We start from the raw sequence: 11,719 nt of genomic DNA on the forward strand, positions 1-11,719 counted from the left end.
TCAAGTGCGGTATTAAGTATCATGCTTTCATAACTATTGTTTTAAATATTTTTGTGTTGAAATATTGTCGTTTCGGTGTCTGTTCTGTACTACAGGAGTACCCGAAATAATTTTACTCGTCGTGTACAGTTAAACAACTACAGGCAGTTGATTCTATTCCTGGAACGCGTTGGATTCGTGTTTACGTGGTACGTTGATTAGAATGATTTAGAGGTGGTTTACTGATGCCAAGCAAGGTAGATATCATTTCCGAACTACCACTGGAGGTTTCGCACTTGTTACTTCGAAAATTGGATCCCTCCTCCCTGCAGAGCGCCGCGCTTGTCTCGCGCAAATGGTTGAACATATGCAGATCCGACAAGTGTCTTCGGCGGACAGCAAGAAGTCACATCCGGCGTACGAGAAAGGGGTTCAGGATGGGGTTCCTCGGAACCACAGCCGCTAAAGCTGCCGAACAACAATCAAGGAGTAGAGTACGAGGTGCGAGGAACCTACGACACGAAGTAGGCTTATCCACTGCTCGTACGACGGTCATCGTTGGAAGGTTACGTGGTCCTCCGAAAATTTCGATGCGAAATCGTCCTATCGATGTTGAACCGCTAAAATGTATTAGACTGTAATTGATAGTATGTACCTTAATTCGACAGTTTGATTTTGCGAGAACACGAAACTGCCTTGTCCTACGAAAATGATTCAGAACTGTAGCGCAAAGCTTGAAATAAAATGGTGCCATTGAGACGGCAATTTGTTTCAGCCGCGGCAGTTTTCTACAGAAATATCGACAATGTAACTCACATTGACGCTCAGTCGTGTACCGCGTTACACTCTATCTGTGGACTAGAAAGGGTCTTGGCCGCCTTCGTGAGAAAGCCGTACCGTCTTTCGTGTTAACGGTGCACTCGCTCTGACAAGTGGGTTTCAGGACGGGCGGCAAAGTTTCCTTCGAAGAGCTTGCCCACTTCATTACATAAGAGCATCGGGCGATACGAGGACGACGAGAACGTCGGTCGTGCCGCCCTTCAGAAGCTGTACCAGCCTCACCATGCGCTTTATCCGACGAGAGGCTCCCTCCCACTGACACCGTGAAATAAGTGTCGTAGCTTGGGGGCAATTATCCGCGTCCTCTCCGCTCATACCCGTCCGGAGATACCGTCCGTACCAGGCGCTACGTCACGGGAGGCTATCCTCGTCGTCCTGCATCTCCCCGCATGTTTATAGACTGACGGAGCGTCATACTCGATTTTGTGATGGCGTGAACGTTATTCAAATATGTAATAACGTTACCAAACCCACTATAACTATAAATTACTTTCCCACAGAACTTCGACTCATTCTATATCTTGGATAGTTCACAAGTACGTATGCGCGAGATATATATTTCATTATAGAAGCCCTGAATCAAGTATTGAATTTAAGAGGTAATGGTTTGTAGCCTTAAGTACTGAAACTTATTCTATAATGGGAGCAACTGCCACAAATAGGAATCTAATCATTCTAACTAAAGACAAATTCTATCGACGAAATATTTAGTATGTAATTATAATATAAATTATACAATCATATAGTATAGTTTAATGTCATCATTAATTTCTATATTCATACAATACCGCATATCATTTGCAAATGTATATTTTATACCAAGTAGTATTGCAATTGTGCCACTCGGAAGACAAACTTATTAATTCCATCTTCCGATATTACCTGTACTTATATAGAAATATAATACTAAATACTAAAATATATCATAAGTATTTCATATTTGAAACAACAGTAAACCGAACGGAATTAATCTGTTTGACTTCTATGCGGCTCAAGTCACGTATATCAATATATGTACATTCTGTAGTTTTAATATTTTAAGCGTGCATTGTGCACAGGACAATTGTCTTCAATAAATTTTGCAAATCTGTTTATAGTAAGTGAGGGATCATTAGGCCAAAGAAAAATAAGGCGACTTTTAAAAGATGCAATGAAACTTGCTTCTGCTGAACATGGACTATGAAGGTCGAACATCTTCCCGTTTATTTTGCAATTAAATACATACTCGCCTTCCGCATTCTGGCCTGTGTGCCTGCTGGATCAGGCTGGCAAGCTGTTGGAGAGGATTGTGGCTGCCCGACTCGAGTCACATCTGTATCGACGTGCTCCGTCGATCGAAATATCTGATACTAGTTCCCCTTAAAACGCAACGAACTGAATCCATAATTAATGCGCTCATTGAACACTATATTTACATATTTTCGGCACCAAAAACGATCCTAACAGACCAGGGACAAAATTTTGTTAGCGATTTAATGACGAAATTTGAAGAAGCTTTTAAAATCAAACACATCAAAACAACTTCATTTCACCCACAGAGTAACGGATCTCTCGAAAGAACGCATGCCTCAGTTAAAGATTTAATTCGTACTGCATTACACGACAATGACAAAGAATGGGACGAAGTACTTAATTTCATTTGTTTAGGGTACAACACCGCGAAACATGAAGGAACAGGATTCTCTCCCTTTGAATTGACCTTTGGGCGAAAAGCTAACTTACCTTCCGCAATATCCAAATTCCCCACACTTACCTATGATGATATGTACTCACTTTGGCAAAAACAACTGAATAAATATTGGGAAACAGCTCACAAAACGCTTATTCAGAATAAGCAACGATACAAGCGAGACCAAGAAAGAAAGATTGTTAAAACTCAGACCGTGTTTAGAAAAGGAGACTTTGTTTTAATTCACAACGACCATAAAAGAGATAAGTTGCACATTGAATGGTTAGGACCTTACAGGATTAACGATGTGAAAACTCCTTATTACATTATTTCTATCGACAATGCTAAGAAAAAGATACATGGTAAACGACTGAAAGCGTACTTTTTTCAGGATAATGCTGACCCTAGCACTAGTAATAATACCCTTAATTAGATGCCTTGAATTCACGGGATAGGAATTACGCTTTGTAAACAAACCCAACCAATTCACGATCGAAAACTACAACATGATTACGCCTCTGAAATTGTTAGCTTCCCGAACACTAACAAATATTGTAAAATTGCTATATTTAAGATTAACGAAATAACTTTTGTACCATTACGTGCAGAAAACCAATTCATAATGATCCCTAAAAAAAAAAGGGGGGTAAACATATCCTTCGATCTACATTTAAATAATTCCATTCTACTAAGATCTTAGAGGACCAAGATCAATCTAACCAGGGGGGTATGTCACGACCGGCTCACTATAAAATCGGAGATAAAGATGTGGCGGCACTCGGCGACAATGTATATCGCTGAAGTGCCTAATGAACCATCAACATCCCAACGGTCCTTCCACCGAAGGCTCTAGAAGAAAGAGCGCGTGGCAACGGCCGCGGACGCCTGGCAAATGCGTGGACGGTGGGGATGTTGAGGGATAACAAAAGAAAGCGATCGGATCCGATCGAAAGTAAAAAATCATAAGAGCTTCAGTCTTAAAAGGTCACGCTTAGAGCTCGGAAGTAGATTGTAAAACCAAGTGTTAGAAGAAAAATAAAGTTTCTTTTTTTTATTCTTTTTTGTTGTTCTTTTGCATAATTTTACGTGACACTAGCAACGTTACCCTAAGACTGAAACAACTGCCTAAACCAACGTCGGACGTGTACCGCTTATGGTCTTTCCTCGACGCATTCCTTTGTATATGCGCTTTCGAAGACCTTAGGCGGTTGAGAAACCGAAGACCAGATGTAGAGTTTTCTCAGAAGTGACGATCACTTCAACACTAATTAATTTTAAAATGATACTTAATTATCGATAGATAGTGCATTTTATGTTTATAAACGTGAAAAAAACAATTTTCGTTTCACCGAACTATGGTTATCCCACAATATATGTATCATTAATATATTATAAGGAACTATTCGAATATACGTACAAAATCGTTTTTATGCATATTTTTACATACAACTTTTATTTACTTTAAATTATTCCAAATTTGAGGATAAAATTATGCAGACTATATACACAGAAGAAAGGGGATTAATTTTACCATATACTTCATTTGAAAGAAAGTTGCGTGAACTTCTCATGACGTAAAGTGTGAAAATTTAATAGAATGTAGATACAGTTTTCTATTATCGTTACAGATAAGAAATTTGTTAAACACTGATAAAGTTAAAGCCATTAATAGTGGTTGCAGCAAAGATTTGTTATTAATTCAAGATGAATAGGTTTCAAACAAAAAATTCCAGTTACTACTTATAGATTTGATTTTATAAAAAAAACAAGAAATTAAAAATTTTATAAAAAAGTTTATTCGCATTAAAAATATTATATTTTATCGCATATCAGAATTTTAGATCTTACGTTTAAAATAGTTTTTTTTTACCTTTTTTTGCTTGTAAAGTTATTACATTAATAAAAATGTCAGGATCGGGTTAACTGAATTGATCGTGTAGTAAAATATCGATCCAAATATCTTGGAATCATTAAAAAAAATGCTTTTTTTATTGTGAAAAAATGGTACTTTATTACCGTTAATCATTTAACTGTAATATTGGCTATAATATTTAACAATAATATTTCTAGTACATCAACATTAATATACGTTCTAAATAATATGTGAAGAAATTTGAGGTTAGGTTGGAAGATATCTACACCGGAAATGACGCCTGCAAAGCTTCGCAGAACAACTTCGTATCCTCGTTCCTTTAAAAAAAAGTCACACGTTAGTATTACATAAAAGTACCCCTTCAAAAGACATTTCATTTCTGGAAATCTATACGTTTATTATTGAATTCAATAAGATTCACTTGCTTATCTGCTCCTCGAATATTTTGTACTATTGTCACCTCCTCCTCCTAAATAGGATGCATCTATAATATGCAATGCAGGTACTTTTTGCTGATGTATAAACTCCTTAGTCATACCATATACAACTTCTGCGTATACATGTGTATTTGGTGGTAATTTTATGCCAATGTCATCGTCTCGAACCCAAGAATTCTTTATATATCTGTCGGGTTGACGTTAGGGGCGTTTAATGAATCTTCACCAATGTTGTTCATGGTTGTCGCACAGATATTTATTACACAAGTATGGATGATACAAGATTGACAATCGGACGCGGTAGCTGGACGCTAATGACAATGGCCCTAGGTTCGATATAGCGAATCCACGGTCAACGGGATAACGAATATACTTTGCTTCAAAGTCTAAGTCGGACTCAACTTACTACTCGTGATACTAGGAACGCTTGATTGACTCTTAGCTAATCGGATTGCCAGAAAAGAATGACTTTCCGTCGCGACGACGCTGCAGAGGAAAACTATGACGGGGTGTGCCTAAGGGCACGAGATCATCGGATTCGTCAAAGAAAGCCTCCACTCGGAGGGTGAGGGAAATAGGCGCTGCTGTTAATTGGTCAATTTCTATGTTGGCGGTTAGAAAAGGATGCTAGCCGCCCTAGAGAGAGAGAGTTCCTAGCAGGCAACGTCGTACGTGACCAAATCAGGCTTTCTCATAACTTCCCGCAATAGGTGACAGATTTACAGGCTGATAGAATAAAGACTGTTTGTCAATCTGAAGGACTTTAGTTAACTAAGTCCTAAGATTTGTAACGGTTCCTCAGGTTATCTGAACATAAACTGTAAACGATGCATCGGCATCTGGCGATCATCTGGCCCAAAGAATGGGGTCTGTGTGTGGCGAGCTGCGGGGCTGTTGGAATGTCTTATTGTCAAGTGTCTGTACTGCCAATTCTTTAAAGGAAAGCTATGTTACTTTATATCTCTGTTAGGTGGAATGTTTATCCCGTGACCGTGGTTACGCTCGGCGACCGGTTGTCGCCTCGAGCCTAAGCTCATTGTCTCAAGTTTCGAATGACTGTGTCTGGGTTATTTCGTAGATGCTACAGTATTGAGGCTTTTCCAAATAATTCCAACGGGGGGGCCCGGTGTCCTTTCATCTCCGACATATCTATATACGTTATTCCTTCCCATGCCCCTATAAAATGTAGCGTTATTCTTGTCATCATGGGGCCTTGGCTTTGTACCACATGGAATACAAAACCAGTCATTTGGTGAACAATAATGCATTTTGAATGTTAAATTCCATCAATTGTGCTTGACTAATAGTAAGGAATGAAGTATCTTTCAAAAGAGTATTCTATTTATCTTTTGGTTTCATGTGTCTTGGGGTTGTTCTAGTTTCATCAGGAAGTTTCCAATACTCCTGACATTGTTTGCGCACATCAGCTTGTTTTGTCTCAACAAGAGTATTATCCTCACAAAATGCAGCCTGTTATCTGTTTTCTGCTCAAATCTTTGTTAGAAGCACGTAGATATTGAACAAATTGTTTCTCGCTTTTTAATTCATTATATGATACTAATTGTAAAACGTTGTCATTTCCACCACCTTTTAAAAGCAGACGATTAACATGCTTCAGATATTCCACAACATCTTGTGTCCCACTTCGTTTCGTCTAACATATTAAGTAACGTTCTGAACTTGCTGGACCAGAAGAGTTTGGTGTAAAAATACAAACTTCTTCAAAGCAGCGATACATTAAATTAACTAAACCAGCACTAAAGGGTGTAAGATGGTCAAATAATTTTGTCACAAAATAACCACCCTCTTACAATCATCAATGCTATTACACATTGACAAAGATACAGTTGTTTTGAAAGAATTTCTTGTACATTATCTTGTCCTTCTACAGAAAATCCCCCATCAGACATCATAAAATGTACTCCTTTGCCATGGGTGTGCTGCTTTATAAGATTCGTAAATGCCTCTTGATTATCTGGGTCAAAAACATCACCATTTTCTTTTAGTCCATATTATGGATGAAATGTTTCACAAGGACCCGCATTAAAATCTGCTAATTTGAAATCATTTTCATTCTTTAAAGTAAGACCAAATCCTTTAGCACGTCGTTTCTTTCGCCATAGAACATATTCACTAAAACCACCTGGTCCAGCACAAACATCTGCAAACTATAGCAGCTCATTCTCCCCCAAACCTTCTAGTATAATAAACATAAAGTTACATGCCCTATATATATTCGCCATTTTAACAGCAGCACGACTTAAGAATAATGCACCACGAATTGATTCATAAGAATTACAACGTGTCCTTGCTCGACGCACTTCAACGTTATCCAAATGACCGAGTACTGTTTTTGCATTGATGATATTTTGCACTCTATCTTCACAACGGAAATCAATTTCATCATCTATGATCAACTTTTTAGGTCCCTGATGTAACCAGTCCTGCATTTCTTCCAACGTAGGCGTATTGGAATTTGGATTCCTTACTCATTTCACGACTTCCACACACATTATTACTTCCTCTTCAGGATTCCATTTATGACCTGAAGCTTCATGTCCAGAAACAGGTTGCTGTCTACGACCATGCTGTTTAGGTGCTTGAACTGGCTCTGAACGGCCTTGTTTATTTTTTCCAAGACCGTAGCCTTCTTTATTTTTTTACTGCCCCGTCATCTATATTAACCCGACAGCACAGGATAATACTTGAATTCGTTCTTCCCCAAATGTAGAATTTATGTACGTCAACAATATATATATAATGTACAACAATTTATTATAATTTATAATACAGTTTATATTAACATGTAAATTACATTAATTTTCTGACGAACGGAATTTGAGAAAGGTAAAGATGGCGACCAGTGCCGCCGATGCGGTAATAACCCTACATCCGGTTGACGGCAACACGCAAAGGCGTCCCCACACAATGACGCCCACGTTTCAAATACTTTGTAGAAATTTTAACGTTTCAGTGGAAAACTTGTCGTTCTTATAATATCCATCTGACAGAGATGTACAATTTATGATAGAATAACACATGTAAATTTCGTAGCTGAGAATTATTGGAAGTTTCTCATTTAATTCATAATAGCAATAATCTTTTCTAACGATATAAGCCATTTATTTATCGTCCTGGTTTGTACTATGACATTTATATTGTAATAGCAATGTGAATATAAGGCAATCTGAACGCAGAAATACTATTTCAAATCATTTCGCCCATATTCCTTAAGTTGTTTATAAATGATTCGTGTATGACGTGTGTTCTTTCTGTCCATACTCCGGCGAAAACATAACTTTTATTTAAACGAAATCAACTGTGTCATAGAATCAATCGCGTAGAGACGATATCGCGACATAGCGCTTCAGCGAGAGTCGTAAATTCCCGTTACGGTATTTATATACTTATATATATTTAATTTAGTCCAAATATATTTGACTGGTTACAGCAGGAATCGGTCTTGTTATTTTATGATATTGATCGTCACACAGTCCGCCATATTGGTGACTCCGACGTGATCTGAAACGAAGCATGACAAACGCTAACGACGGTATAAAAGCCACGCATAGTGTTTCGATGACTTCGCCTCCGTTGCAACCCGCGAACATTACCGTACGGTTCGCCTTATCAAAGACGCAAATCGACGCTGCGTATATCACGTACGACAAGCTAATATTCGCGACCTTCGCTAAATGTCTCGGCGATCAACTCCTCAAGCAAATTGGGGGCGACACGACGGACCCTCCTGCCACCGGGCTGTACGCGAAACTAAATGCCGGAATCATCCGCGTTCTTACGGACTCCGATAGCAATAGGGTATAGAAGTTGGTTGAAAGCGTAGAGATGGGCGATATGAAGCTGCCTCAATTCTATCAGCACTTAAGAGAACTCGCTGGCCCCTCCACGTCAGATAATTTCGTCCTCTCGTTGTGGAGGAATGGACTCTCTGTCCTCATCAGACGCATCCTGGCCGCCGTCGACGACTCAAATCCAGACAAATGGGGGCTCAGGTGAGTGCCGTGAGTGTTAATCATCGCCCACGTCGGCGATGGCGATCGAGAGGTAGAAGTAGCTCGAGGTCGTGAGAGAGAACGTACAACTCCGGCCTGTGCTATTACCGTCAAACATTTCGGGATTGCGGGCAAAAATGCCGATCCCCGTGCATTTGGAAACAGGGAAACAAGAACAGCCGTCCGTAAACGCGGCACAGGTCCTTCCACTAGCTGAAAATATTCCGTGACGATGTATCGACATCTGGCAAACATCTTGTCCGAAGAATAGGATCTTTGTGTAGCCAACCACGGGACAGAAACCGTAGGTAAGGTTACTGTCGAGTGCCGCACCAATTTTAACCGGATTTATTTTACATAATCTTGTGGAAATATTAAAAGGAAGTATCTACCTTGCTATTTGATATAAAGCGAAACCTCGATGCGCGATATTCTCCCTATTTGCGCAGCCTACAGCGCACATCTGTCGGTTTATACAATATGAACACTGGTTCCATTCAACTCAACGTATGTCTGCTGCTATTGGAGGTATATCGAAAGGTATGTAGGCCACGCAACAGGAGGAGGTACGTAGGTAAGTGAGGGCAATAGATGTTGCTTATAATTGGATAATAAGAAGATTGGTGGACTAAAAAGGGTCTTAGCCGCCGTCGAGAGAAAGCCGTACCGGCTTTCGTGTCAACCGTGCACTCGCTCTGACATGTGAGTCTCCGGACGGGCGACAATGACTCTATCGAAGAGCTTGCCTACTTCAGGAGGCGACCCGTAATGGGCCTTCCGGCAAAGCCACATCGTCCCGGAATTCTCGGGGGTTACCTCCAGCCCCAAGCCTTTGATCGCGGCGTCCGCGCAGGACACCGCCATTTACGCCAGACGGGCGATCGTCATACCAGTGGCAACGTCTCGGCTGCGTAGCATGTCAGCACCGAGTCCGGGGGCATCGGTGCGCGATGTACCGTGTCGTACGCGATGTCCCACAGCAACGGGCCCAGTACCGAACCCAGCGGGACACCACGGCACACCACCCTCCCCATCATCCTTCCGCCCCACTCGGTGTGGACGATGCTACTGACCCGGAGGAAGGCCCAGACTACAACCTGCAGGTAAGCGGGCACCCGATAGAACTCGAGGCCTATCCTGTACCAGGAGTTGCAGTTGATGGCGTTGACCACATCTAGAGACACAGCCAACGCTACGTAACCCTGCCGCACGGCCCCCTCGACGAAGTTGCGGACACGGACTAAGGCATCGGCCGTAGACCGCCCCTCGGGAAGCCAAACTAGCTGTCGTGCAGCCCCGGAGCACGTCGATACAGATGTGACTCGAGTCGGGCAGCCACAATCCTCTCCAACAGCTTGCCAGCCTGATCCAGCAGGCACACAGGCCAGAATGCGGAAGGCGAGTCCCGGCGAGCGGCAAAAGGACCATCCGTCCCTCCTTCCATAGGACAGGGTACTCGCCCCGTGACAGGCATCTGTCAAACAGGGTTCTCAGCCTTGGGGCCAAGACTCCGGTGACCTCCTTCCATACGCGGGCCGGAATCCCGTCGGGAACCGAGGTCTTGCGCTCTCCGATCTTCCCGACAGCTCCGGCCAGCTCATCCTCAGTGATCGCGGATTCCGGGCTACAGCCACCTGCGGTGTCCCGTGGTTCCTTCCCCGGCAGCGGTAGCTCCCGCTCTTCGTTTGTCCTGCCCTCCTCCCCGTTCTCCGCACCCGGGAACAAGGCCCCGACGACTTCCTCCAGGAACTGAGTGTTCATGTTCTCCGTCGTAGGGGGCAACCAAGGACGGAGCTTGTTCAGCACTATTCTATACGGGCGTCCCCAGGGATCGGAGTCGAGGGTGGCCAGAATCTCATCCCAGGCTCGTCTCTTCGCCTCTTTGATGGCTTGCTGCAGAGTCCTCCGCGCTTCAAGGTAGGTGTCGTACAAAGAAGCCACTGAAGACTCATCCCCTCGTCGCCTACGCCGAGATCTGGCATACCGGTGCAGGGCGCGGATGGAATTCCGGCATCTTCCGCGGTACGGTCACCTTGGCGGGGAAGCCTCGAAGTGCATCCGCCATCTTTTGGGCCAGTCGCGACGCTTTGCTGCTACCGTCCTGGCCCGCGATCTCGAATGTGAGGGCATCCCTAACCGCTCTCCTCTGTATCATCTTTGCGATGCGAAGGTCGGAGAGATTGATCTCCCTCCTGACCATCGATATTGTGTTTCTATATGTAAAACCGCAGCCATCCCTCACGGTGAGCGCAACCCCGGCGTCCTGGGGGGGGGGGGCGACGGGAACGGCCACGCATATTTCTTTTACGCGCGTCCCGCTCGCAAGCGTTTCGCCCCTTTTCGCTCCTGTCGTTGTTCTTTACTCCCGTTCCCTACGCGGTTTCTTTCCCCGTGCCTAGGGGGGCTGGAGGCAGGGTGGCCACCTCGGCGAACGTCCTCCCCTTTAGTCACTTACAATTATTGTTGTTGCAATCCACAGTTCCGGATGCCGACATCCCTGTTTGCCGCGATGGCGACTTCCGTTCCACGAATCTCACGTTACTCGATGGCGCGAGGATCGCCTGAAGGAATTGCGCTTCTGGCCTTCTGCCCTTTCGTCTTATTCCTGCCATTCCTCTTCTCGCGTCAGTGACGTAGCCTTCTGTCTCGTCGCTCGACGACTCGGCAGTTGAGCGCGAGGTGTCACTCGCAGGCCGCAGACCGGATGACACGCTTCGTGGCAGTGTCAGCAGCCGGGGGGGTCGCATGCTTACGTGCTATCTCACGCCACTATTCCTCTGAATTGCGGAGGAATATAGCGTTGAGGTCCTCGAGAAGATCTCCGCGTTCTATCGGTCCCTTTCCGTTTCATCGCTCCCCGTCCGAACGGAACGGCAGAGACGGCGTGACTCCAGCCGCGAGTGCGGCG

At 43.4% G+C, this 11,719-nt stretch overlaps 1 pseudogene; it reads right to left on the reverse strand.

Moving 5' to 3' along the window:
• Positions 1–5,998: 5,998 nt before the first annotated feature.
• On the reverse strand, positions 5,999–10,966 carry LOC132915825 (cap-specific mRNA (nucleoside-2'-O-)-methyltransferase 1-like; annotated as a pseudogene).
• Between the last annotated feature and the right edge of the window lie 753 nt (positions 10,967–11,719).

Source organism: Bombus pascuorum, unplaced genomic scaffold, assembly GCF_905332965.1.
Source record: "Bombus pascuorum unplaced genomic scaffold, iyBomPasc1.1, whole genome shotgun sequence".
Taxonomy (NCBI): Eukaryota; Metazoa; Arthropoda; class Insecta; order Hymenoptera; family Apidae; genus Bombus; species Bombus pascuorum.